The sequence below is a fragment of the Cydia fagiglandana genome, chromosome 4 (genome assembly GCF_963556715.1).
Source record: "Cydia fagiglandana chromosome 4, ilCydFagi1.1, whole genome shotgun sequence".
Lineage (NCBI taxonomy): Eukaryota > Metazoa > Arthropoda > Insecta > Lepidoptera > Tortricidae > Cydia > Cydia fagiglandana.
In genome coordinates this window covers 9,065,149-9,078,131 of record NC_085935.1, presented here as the reverse complement: position 1 = coordinate 9,078,131, position 12,983 = coordinate 9,065,149, and the positions used below count along the sequence as shown (strand labels likewise).

The 12,983-nt window shown below is 36.6% G+C and overlaps 1 long non-coding RNA gene across 1 annotated transcript; it reads right to left on the bottom strand.

The window, feature by feature from the left end:
- Positions 1 to 4,127: 4,127 nt before the first annotated feature.
- On the bottom strand, positions 4,128 to 11,165 carry LOC134663617 (uncharacterized). The gene is made up of 2 exons (XR_010098157.1): positions 6,116 to 11,165; positions 4,128 to 5,710 (listed from the first exon to the last, which is right to left on the bottom strand). It is a non-coding gene; the product is annotated as an uncharacterized LOC134663617 (long non-coding RNA).
- Between the last annotated feature and the right edge of the window lie 1,818 nt (positions 11,166 to 12,983).

Sequence of the window (12,983 nt, the reverse complement as noted above, 5' to 3'; positions counted from 1 at the left end):
GCATGTCATGCCGAATATTCTGTATTCGGCCGAGATGGGAGGCCGAATATTCGGTATTCGGCCAAATCCACTATTCGGGGCATCTCTAGTTTTAACGACTTTTTACTACCGTGTTTTACGGTCAACTTTATGTGGATCGGACAAAAATAAAAACGAAACACCATAGGTACGACAGTTAACAAAAATACTCGTTAAAAGTTTAATGTCTAGATCTAAGTACAGATATTAGATCACAGATACCATAGTAAACGTACATAAAAAGTGAAATTTACTTAAGTCATAAGCTCATAAGTCTTATACCTATATCTACATCTTTTTTATCGATATCAAATCCCTAGAATGTGCCCCGACTTATCACAGGTTTGATAGAAAGAACATTAATGTATTTAAGCTCCAAAAAAATAAATGTAACGAGTACAAATCTCAAAGGCTCGTTAAGAATCAACGTGGACCATAGTTGTACCAAGTTGTACTTAAGGACTATAGTTCCCTGATTTTACGGTAGGCACGTGTCCGAAAACGAATTTACGAACTAAGAGAAAAGTTAACACGCATTATCAAGCTACGCGATTCGCTACTCACGGTCGTAAAATTTTACGACGCGCGGTAATACGCCTCTTTGTATTACCATAACCATAAAAAAATACTTTTTCACCTCAGCAGCTCGAACAAGGGTACTTTGCTTCTTAAAAACAGTGAGCAAAATGCGATTTTGCTCACTGAGTCATTTTGTCTCACTCAGTGAGCAAAATCGCATTTTGCTCACTGAGTGTGTCTTACCCAGTGAGCAAAATACGATTTTGCTCACCGAGTGAGACAAAATGACATTCAAGTGACCTTTATAGTCAAATGTCATTTCAACATGCGGGGTCTAATACAAGTTCGATATACTTGGGTTCTATTATCTCTGTCCCTCTAGGTATGTTCTCACTGCTTAGGGTGAAAAATTTTGTGTACTACACGAGATCAAAGTTATTTACATCTCGTGCGCTTTTGAATCCCTTACTACGCTCAAGATTCTAAATTAGATTCACTCGCTACGCTCGTGAATCTATTATAGAATCTTTCGCTTGCACGGGACTCAAAATAAGCACTCGAAGAAATATCAAACTTTGATCTCTTGTTGTACAAATAACTATTTGCGAACAATTGCTGGCGTCGAGGGGGCTGTATACAATATCTACATGTTTTGTGTAGTAGGTATGTAACTCTTCTATAAGGTAACAATTACTAAAACTAGGTCAGGGACTTGATCCGTCAGACTGATGGCAATTTCTATAGAGGTTTGTAGTTGTAGGTACGTGTACACTCGCCATCAGATATATCGGAGCGGCCAAGGTGTTCACAATATCTGAATACGCACTCTAACGCCCTGAAAATAGAGGCGCGACATGATTGTGAGCACCTTGGCCGCTCCGATATATCTGATGGCGACTGTACTACCGTAAATAACTATCCGTGTATTAAAAGTAAATGGGTAGTACAAGTGGATTTTTAAGAACTTAAAATTTATAACAATAGCGATTAGACACTTTTGCTACTTCGAATGTATTATTATTATTAATAGGTACAGACAGATACAAAAAAAAAACTACTGGAAATAACCCTACATATATCATATATCTAGGGCATGCTCCCGGGAATTCCCGGTTCTCATATTCCCGGGAATTTTATAGTGTCAAAAGAACCGGTACTGAAGACCCGGTACCGGTACTTCCCGGTTCTCATGATATGACTATTTATTTCCATTTATATAAGTAAGTACCTAGTAATGTTTTAGTACTTTAGCTCGGGACATAATATAACGTTTAATAATGGTGCTATGAAACGGGGGACGCAAATAACCCGACAAACCTAGTAAAGAAGGCTTTCGTGCAGGCAGGCCGTGCCGTCATAGTGCTGAGTGCATTGACTACGCTACAGCCATGTGGCTCGGCCCAGGCGGAGGTAAAGGGTGCCGGTTATTTTCGTAAAATAGGTTTGAACGCCAATAAGTGTTGGTTTATAATAATTATAATAAAATAAGTCATTTATCAATTCTTATGCAATTATTTGTATGAAAATAAGTCATTCATAAAGATTGTACGCTAACACAACCAATTTCTTAAAAGTAATCAAAAGGTGCCTTGGGAACCGGGAAGAACCGGGAATCCCGGTTCCGGCCATGCCCAGAACCGGGAAATGAAATTCTTGGTACCGGGACCGGTACTGCATGCCCTACTTAGATATATCCAAGAGCGCCATAGTTAGCGTAGTAGATAAGTACAGTACGTCAAATGTATAAAATATGGGTGTAGACAACTTATTCAAAAATGTCCATAAGTAGTTATTAATTCGCTGACGTAAGAGCTATTGGACATATTTTTGAGATATTTATATTATATATATATTTGTGCACCCATATTTTTACCGGACTGTATGCATGAAACAGATGTAGTAGGTACCTATATTTTCTATAGATGTGCTAAACGCGTGGGCCCGTGAGGATGTATAGAGAGGAAATGATAGAGTCGGGAGATGACCGAACGAGATGCTCTTATGGAACTTTCAGTAGGCGTAGCAGAGAAAGCGTTAGGCCAAGCGCGCACCACGACTTCTTGTCGCGCGATAATTTAGTCGCAGAAATGTAACGTATGTGTTTATATGGCAGTGCGCGCATATGCGTCAAAAAAATCGCAGCGATTTTAAAATTGTGATTTGTCACATTTTTCCGCGACTGCTCGCGACGCGATTGTCGCAAAGTGAATTGCAGCATACGGAGTTGTCTGGCCCCGCGCGCACTGCGATAATAAAATCGCACCCCGGATCTCAGTCGGCATTTGGCTCTTCAAGCGTCAACATATCGAAACCGGCTTCAGATGGGACGCTAGATTTTGACCGTTTAATTATGGAAATAGAAGGAGATCACCTTTGTGGTATTTACTCAAAGTCATTGAAGACACGTTTCACGACAAGCGACTGGTACGAAATTCATGTTGAGAATGAACAAATCGTCGACTTTTTCATCGCAGTGCGCGCTGTGAATTTTCTGCGATATAAATCAACGCGATTCTAAAATCGTGTCGCAAAAATTAAAATCGTGGTGCGTGCTTGGCCTTAGTCTCTCATTTTTTGATTCCCCACCGTATATTTATAGTTTGTCAAAGGACTGTCTCATGCAAAGAATATAATACTCACTAGGAGAAGAACGGTAACTCCATACAAAAAAATGTCCCCAACCGTTTATACGTTTATACTACTGGCGCCCTCGATGTGTACCAATGGAACTAAAGTTAACAACCGGTTTAGCCTGGCGGGTATTGGTATTATAGGTATATAGACTCTGGCTAGCCAAAAATTGTTGACAGATATTTCGTTGTTGTATCACCAATTGTCTATGATTTAAAAAAAAAGGTACAAGTCAGTTGTCAATTTATGTCATTCATTCAAATTGTTTGCTGGATTTAAGGGGTTTATTTTAAATAATATTAATAATTTCTATACTTAGTGAGGTTCGCAAACTATTATTTAAACACGTAAATAATTACGACAATGTGCGAACTCGATGTGTAGCGTTGTATAACGAAAAACTGCAATGTTTACAACTCCTAACCAAATGTAAACAAATTATGAGGTTGGTGCTCTATAAATATTTTGATACTTTAAATACTAGTTCTAACATTTGCCTATTACTTTGATTAAGTACGTGAATTTATTAATGCCTGAATCTCAGAAACAGGACAAGTGTATAAAGAAACGGATAAACTAAAAGTTCTGAAATATATCTATAAAATCTAAATATTGGAACGTAAACATATGTGTTTGTCATTGACTGTACTTTAAATAGTGGTAGAAATTATGTGAGCTGACTTTGAGACCACGTAAACGTTTATTAAACTTATTTCCTTAGGTACCTTACTTGTCAAAAATATTGTCTAGTATCAAACCTATAATTCCTACTACACAAAGTGTGACCAGCCCGAGATTTTTTGAATTTCCCGCCAATAACTTAGGTAAAATTTCAGTAGCCAGACTCTAGTAATTATGTTGATAAACATATTTGTTATCTTCATATCACGAAATATATGAAAGATGCAAATATTACCCCTTGTTTGTCGTATTATCTATTGATTTAAATAAAAGGCATATTTATGTTTATAACATTGTATTATGTTTTACATATAGAAATATACACTGAAAATTAAACCCTGACAACTTAATAAAAATAGACATTAATAAAGCGCATTCACAAAGTTTTCAGTATTATACAAATAACATTAGGCATACCTACCTATTACACTTTACACACAGATACACTACACTTTACACACGGCATTTTACACAGATTTCTAACTTGTATTCATACATTTCTTCACGGTTAATTAATACGCTTTCCAGATGCGTTATGACTCGGTTCCTTCTGAACCCACTAAAGCTGTATTGAAATCATCCATAGATTTAATGCTCAGTAAAAGGGGTTTAGCACACAAACCACTGCTTCCAGTAATATTTCTTTTATTACAGCGACATACAGGATTAATTATAAGATTACAAAGAACAAATCCAACATAACCTCGGGCAATGAAGCGCCGCCAAAATCTGACAGTTCTCCCTCAACAAACATGACCATAGATACAATAACCAAAAAGTATAAAGTCAGGTGCATACTACATGTGATTATTATCAGTATAAAGTAACATACAGGATATCAACTATTGTGATGCTTACAACTCGGCCGTCCTTTTATTTATAGTGAGTCCTCTCACTAAAAACAATTGTACATTAATAACAACAGCAATATATCATAACAATTTTATCGATATCTAACAAACATTCATAAGAACAGTTTTTGTAAACTTCTGACTATAGACTTTTATTAGTCAATCACACAACCAATGACTAGTTGCATATATTAGCCTTATTGAGAAATCAGTCTTCACACTTCACAATCTTCACATGCTATAACCTGAGATCATATAAACACTAAACAGTAATTTAATACAACCAGCACCTGGTAGCATTAATAGCCTTCTTTCAATAAACTTTCAATACATATGAACTAACTTACAGTCTTGGTCTGGTCTAGACATCTGCCAAAGTATAAGCCAACATTAACATTCTCAATCTGCCCTCAAGGCCTGCTCTATACAGTATGGCAAAGTATAAAACGTCATAAACAATGACAGTCTACCCTTATAAGGCCTGCTCTAAATAGTTTAGCAAAACATAATTCATCATAAACAATCACAGTATTAAGACCATTTAGGCCTGCTCTAAATAGTTTGGCAAAACATAATTCATCATAAACAATCACAGTATTAAGACCTGCTTTAAATGATTTGCAAAACATAATTCATCAAAACAATCAGTCTGCCATTTAGGCCTGCTCTAAATAGTTTGGCAAAACATAATTCATCATAAACAATCACAGTATTAAGACCTGCTTTAAATGATTTGCAAAACATAATTCATCAAAACAATCAGTCTGCCATTTAGGCCTGCTCTAAATAGTTTGGCAAAGTATAATTTATCATAAACAATCTCAGTCTGCCATTTAGGCTTACTCTATAGTTTGACAAAGTATAATTCATCATAAACATTCACAGTCTGCCCTTAAGGCCTGCTCTAGATATCATTCCAAAGTATAAATTGTTATGGCCTGCTCTAGACTTGAGTTGTCTAGACAGTCTGCCATCACGGCCTGCTCTAGAAGACAGTCTGCTATCAAAGCCTGTTCTAGACAGTCTGCACATTCATACCTAATTAATTATTTGAATTAATTTGTTTTGGCCTGCTCTAGAACACAGGCTGTTATCAAAGCTTGCTCTAGACAGTCTGCACATTCATACCTAATTAATTATTTGAATTAATTTGTTTTGGCCTGCTCTAGAAGACAGGCTGTTATCAAAGCTTGCTCTAGACAGTCTGCACATTCATACCTAATTAATTATTTGAATTAATTTGTTTTGGCCTGCTCTAGAAGACAGGCTGTTATCAAAGCTTGCTCTAGACAGTCTGCACATTCATACCTAATTATTTTAATGAATTTGTTATGGCCTGCTCTAGAAGACAGGCTACTATCAAAGCCTGTTCTAGACAGTCTTCCTAAGTATAAATCATCATAAACAATCACGACCTGCCCCAGACAGTCTGCCTTCAAGGCCTGCGCTGGACAGTTTGTCAAAGTATAAACTAATATGTATATATATTTATTTGGATCAGACAACAAGGCCCATATTACAAGAACCTAACTTTGCCAAAGCATAAACTAACATAATAAACAGTCATGGCCTGCTCTAGACAGTCTGCCATTACGGCCTGCACTAGACAGTCTGCCAAAACTCAACGGTTATATTCTAGATTCATAATATTAATATAATAGCAATCTTGTCAGCTAAGAGTCCAAAACAACACCTGTAGATACTCTCGCTGGTCACTGGATCAAGGATCAGATGCAGAAGGCAGTAATCTTGGACACGGCACGTATGTATGTCGGTTCCTCGCTCTGTGGCCCTGTCCATCGGCAGCTTGGGCCCTGCCCACTACTGGCAGCACCGTCTTAACAGTTTAACCTCCTTTACTTCAGTCAGCTCTTGCTGCGAAGCCCTCGCTCATTATCAACTTCATCCATTCAGCCAGGTTACCAGCGTTGTAACATAAAAAAAATAAAAACAAATGTTATAATTATTGGCAGTAGCAACGATCATTTTAGTCTCAGTCCTCGTCAACAATTTAATCATTGATTATACACATGGAATCAGTCAATCATTACCATCATCAATTAATCTTACTATAAACGTCATCTATATATCGTCATCAAAGTGGTCAGTCAAGCTTTATCGCCGACATTGTCATCGAAATCATCCAGCTCCGTTTTTATCATCGATATGGCCAGTTATTGACCCTGTCATAGTCATGGAGCAAACATTGTCGCCGACATCGACACTTACTTAACTAGTAGACATGTTCAGTCATATACCTACATCATCATCATTATCGGACCTCTGTTACCTAAGATCTTCCTTAGCGTTATAAATAAAGTATTTGTATTAGACACCTACTCATCGTTACTAAAATTGTAATTAGACGTCAATGTCGTCATGGATATCAATCATTATCTTCATCAAAAATCCTCAACATTAATAAAATAAAATAATAAATATTCATCAATTTATCAACTTTGAGAAGATTACATTTAAATCATGTTTTATTTTGTTGAATTTATATAAACAGATATTTATTCAATAACCTGATGGTCCTGATGTTTCGTCCTAAACTTCGTGCAACATTTCACCATAGTAATATTCAGCCACAGGGATGGTAAAAAAACGCAACACTAAACCTCGGGGTCACATGCACCCGGAAAGAAAAGGCTCCAAATAGGTACAAGCGTATACTACACCGAGTACACCGTAGCAAATACTAGCGTCATAACCCCACCTACTATATTATTGAAACTATTGGAAGTAATTAAATTCCAATATATTTATATACCTTTTTTTTTTAATAGTTAGAGCCAATCGGCTATGGCTGTAAAACTGCAACCATAAATGTTGTGTTTATGAATCATGGTTCACATGGTTAATATCACCAACCTATTCCTCTTGTCATCACTGTGTCTTCGTCATAAAATCATAAATGTACCATGTGTTAAACCTAACAATAAACCAAATTTTAAGGATACTTTCAAAGTTTAATGAATTGAAAAGAAATGTAAAATAAAAATTAACTCCAAGTTACTTCTACACAGCCTACTTTATAAGGCTTCTTTAAATTTGAATGTTATATACTTTTAGATTCGTTCATTCAACTTACTCTGGTGTTGAGTCTTTTGTTTAAGTCAGTCACAGACTTTTGCACAAAACCATACTAAAACCCTGCACTAAAACTTGTGACATTATTTGTACCCACTCATCGACCTTACTCTTTAAGTCAATTTTCAATGAGAATTCTTTAAGTCTTGTCTTTTCAAACAGGCACTGCTCCTGCCAACATTTTAATTTTATAAATGGACCCTAGTAATTGATAATGTATACACAAGTAATCTGCTTTTGCATTCGACCGACACTATTCCTGACCATTACCACCTCGTGGCAACCCAAATTCCACAATTTATGACCTCTAGGATCCGTCCATTTGATTAACTTAATTAGGCATCACCAGCTGTTAAGTTTTTATGCAAATGAAACCATAAAGCCACAAATAAATTGTATTTCATAGCAACAATAATTCATAGTTTCATTTGTGGTTTATTACTGGATTGTAATCATAATCATTTTTCATCGCAATCCATGGTATTACAGATGTATAACTGTACTATTTCAACTTCGCATACCTAGTCAAATTTTAAAAATATAACTGAATACTATGCAATATTATTAGACAATAAATATTGTGTCAACACCGAAAAGTAATCTGTTCTTGTTTAGCCAATCCCATGCAACAAACGCTTTCACTAGAGTCATTAGACAAGACCTGCATTAAATTTATAAATTTAGAAAAACAAATTTGAACACTGGTGTATACCTATTTTGTGCAATAAGGTTTAAATATAAATACCACTTGTCAACAATTCGAAGGTATGAAGTAGATATTCAAGAATTCCAAATATAGTGAACTTATTCACTTTCTTTTAAATACCTACAAGGAGATCTTAACCCTTTCATTTTAATATGCAATGTCAGTATCCACAATGCGACCATGCATCATGTTCCCTGAATGATAATAATGATGCTTTGTAATTGTTACTTATATTTTCAAACTTAATTCTTTGGTAAATTGATGTAAAATAATTGTGACACCATTAATAGTACAAGTCTCTTTTACATTTTGAAATATTAATATCATTAATGTAAACTTCCTTGATTTGTATGTGAAGCGTGAGGTAAGCCTGGACGATTTCCAAAAATTCTGCACATCTGTTTTTCATTTTTAAATTATATAAACCTTGCTCATATACAAAATTCAGGCTTCAGAATGAATTACATAATCTAATGAATTGGATTGTTGAGATGCATGACCTTTAAATAAATGTTATGAAATAGATGTGAAACTACCTGTGTCATTTCAAATTTCGAATTTATACTGTGTGTAATTTCATTCATTCATTATTGTTTGTATGTGCTTCTCTCTAAGTATCCAGATTGATAATTTCCAATATAACAATGATATGAAACTAAATGCATGTACCTACCTATGTAGAATATACCATTCAATATCTTCAATTAACATTTTTTTTTCATATACAAAAGTTTATAAATAATTTCTTTGTTGTCAAATCAAAAACTAACTTCAGTCTTTTATCTAAAATAATTTATATGCACATCCACCTATTATAAATTACCACCTATTCTGAATTAGAGACCGGAATATAGAAATAGAGCTATATCTCAATAAGTGTGGTGCTTGGTAAAAGCCTCTTTTAACTCTTTCCACTGATAACCGTCATGGGCCAATCTACAATTCTAGCCCGCTATCAGTTTCTTCCTCTCATCTTCGCTATCCTATCAATTCATCATGGCAATAACCTCTGTGATACCAATCCATAACATTTTATTGTTATCTCTTGCCATATACAGGGTGATTCATGAGACGTGAGCAGGACTAATCCTGCCCACTCAGTAACTGATAATTGATCGATCACCGTCGTATTTAGGTGAAACAACCACACTTTTTCCTATTTTTTAACTTTTTGGCGAGGGAAAATTTAATTCTCTACAATCATGGTCACCCTACAAGACCTAATTAATAAAAATAAACCTCTTTAACCGTAATGACAGCATTATGATTACGAAGAAAATAAACTGTCAAACTTGAGTGAGATACGAGTTTTCAAAAGTAACCAGTCCGTGATGACATTCAATTTGACACAGAATATCGGTAGTTTAGTATTCTAACTGTAGGGTGACCATGCATGTCGTAAATAAATTAATAACTTTTTTTTTCAACACTACTAGAAAATTAACGTTAACCTCACTAATACTGATACGAAACAGTTGCTTATAATTTACGAAATGCGCAGTGTTAGTCCTGCTCACGTCTCCTGAATCACCCTGTATAGGCATTATATACTCATACATCATTAGAAATAAAATACCTTTTAGTGTCATTAGACTATCCAAAATAGTAATAATACCTAGTATATATTCACCTAATGTCATTATACAACTCAGTGTTAATAACTAACTTCACTAAGCACCTATATTGTACCTGAATACTGCACAATGTCATCCTTACCCTTTTGACTTCGTTCGTAACCTTGTTGGCTCTGTGTCTCACCAATCTCACTGTGATGAAGCTGATGGTTGCTTGCTTGCGTTTTCGTCGAGATCTATTCTCATTGTATTCCAACGTGTCATCTCTCAGACCAAAAACAAACAATGACAAAAAAAACAGGGGTTAGTAACTAGATCAATACATAGCAAACGTCAAGTACTTACATTGCAAATTTAAAACAACTTTTATGGTAAGCAAATGAAACCAATTGTCAATCAAACAAACTCAAACTTTTTTTTAAAAAAACCAAGCAACCTACATTGCTACGCACCTCTGATCATCCTGTCCTAGCCGGTTTCGGCCTCGGCGACTGAGTATTCACTGGCTAGTGAGAACGATGATCGTGACCTCTCAGGTGGCTGACGTAGCCTATTTTTGCAGTGAATGAACATCCACATTCACCGCAGGTCTGCACACTTCCGACAAAATTGTAGTTTATGACCGCAGGTGGTCGGGCCTTTAACTCATCTTGCGTCGAGTTCGACTCGCCTCTGCTCTTCAAAGGCTTGCACTTTTTATTCACTGTAAACCTCTACTTCTGCCGATGTTGTGCCGAAATCTCCCAGTGCGATGGTTCAATATAGCACCTCATACAGGTGAAAACAATTAACCAATTTCTATGTGGGCATTTGAATTCACAATCCCGCTTTCTGAGTTGAAATCATCCATAGATTTAATGCTCAGTAAAAGGGGTTTAGCACACAAACCACTGCTTCCAGTAATATTTCTTTTATTACAGCGACATACAGGATTAATTATAAGATTACAAAGAACAAATCCAACATAACCTCGGGCAATGAAGCGCCGCCAAAATCTGACAGTTCTCCCTCAACAAACATGACCATAGATACAATAACCAAAAAGTATAAAGTCAGGTGCATACTACGTGTGATTATTATCAGTAAAGTAACATACAGTGGCCTATTTTATAAAGCTACAAGTTACAATTTACAAGCGGAAGTCTCTTTCTAACCCTGTGTGTTAGAACGAGACTTCCGCTTGTAAATTGTAACTTGTAGCTTTATAAAATAGGCCACAGGATATCAACTATTGTGATGCTTACAGTATAAATTTCACTCTGGCTGCTTCAACAGCCATTGCTCCGCATTTAGCACATTTTCTATGTGCATTGCTGTAATCTATGTAGGTACAGACTTACAGTCTTAAGTGGTTGTACCGCTACGTTGTATTTATTATTTAAAGATTTAATAAATAAAATGTTCGTTATGAACTTTAACCACAGCAGTTGGACAGAGTCATTGACAAATATATTTTTTTATTATGGTGGATGATTATGCAATAAAACTTTGATTTTATGAAAAGACGCATTGTATTATTACTTTTCACACACATTTATACCGTGAATCGACACAATAACTAATTTTCAGTTTTATTGTAAAGGAAAGCGAACTAGCTTGAGCGGCCATTTTTGCAAGAGCGAAAAGCACAGATAAAATATCTTTGTCATAAGCGCCCTCCAGACTATGCGCGTGAATCGCGGGCGAAGCCGCGAACGCGAGTGTGGAGTCTAGTTCGCTGATATGCGAAATCGGCTCCAGACTCGCGTTCGCGGCTTCGCGCCGCGATTCGCGCACGAGTGTGGAGCGGGCTATAGATCTAGGCCGAGCTGTTTGACTTTAAACTAACTGACTAAACTATTTCCACTATGAATGGCAAATTACTCATAAATCTTATAATAATACATATAACGCTCAAACAAAGCAAATATTCATTATATAACTTAATCGCGTGTAATTAAGTTTTAAGCATTTTAAGTCCCGTTTTATGATTAATTATGTATAAAATTCGTGATAACTTAAATCAGAGTTGGGAGCAATGTTGCTGTAGAAAAATGTTTTTATTTTTATTACTCGCAACTTTTTCTCGGAGGCCAACGCACACATAGAAGCTTCAGGCGCACACATGCACAATTATTTGGGGACATAACTTTCTTAAGCCCGCTCCACACTCGTGCGCGAATCGCGGCGCGAAGCCGCGAACGCGAGTCTGGAGTCGATTTCGCATATCAGCGAACTAGACTCCACACTCGCGTTCACGGCTTCGCCCGCGATTCACGCGCATAGTCTGGAGGGGGCTTTAGGAAGTGAACAGGCCTTGGTCTCATGTCAATCATAGACAGAGATAATCATACTATCTATAGTTGGTCAAGTAATTCCACAGTAAATCTTGTCAGTAAGAAAAGGCGCGAAATTCAAATTGTCTATGTACCTATATCTTTGATCAGCGTACTATGCAGAGCGGCTACCGCGAAAACCGAAATTCGCAAATTGCGGGGATCTTTCTCTTTTACTCCAATGAAGGAGTGACAGAGAAAAATCCCCTGCGATTTGTGAACTTCGATTTTCGCGGTTATAGTCCTGACCCCTGGCTCAGAAACTCCTGACTGCGGCCAAATTCGGCTCCGCTCGGCTCGGCATTGCTCCGAGCAATTATTAGGGTTGACATAACTTGACGTCCCTTTGCGTGCACGACCACCGATAAGATAATGGCTTAAATTTTGACAACCCTAAATAGCCGAAAGGGATAGTGCCATACATTAGAAAGGGCCAGCATGATTCGACTCTGAACCGCTGTCAAACTTCGGTTTTGTAGGAAGTTTTCTTTCTGTACGGTAGTACTGGAAGTTTCCTTTCTGTACGGTAGTACTATTATTTATTCTGTGGCTGAGCGTAGCGGGGTGCGAAACTCCTGACTTCGGCAAAACTCGG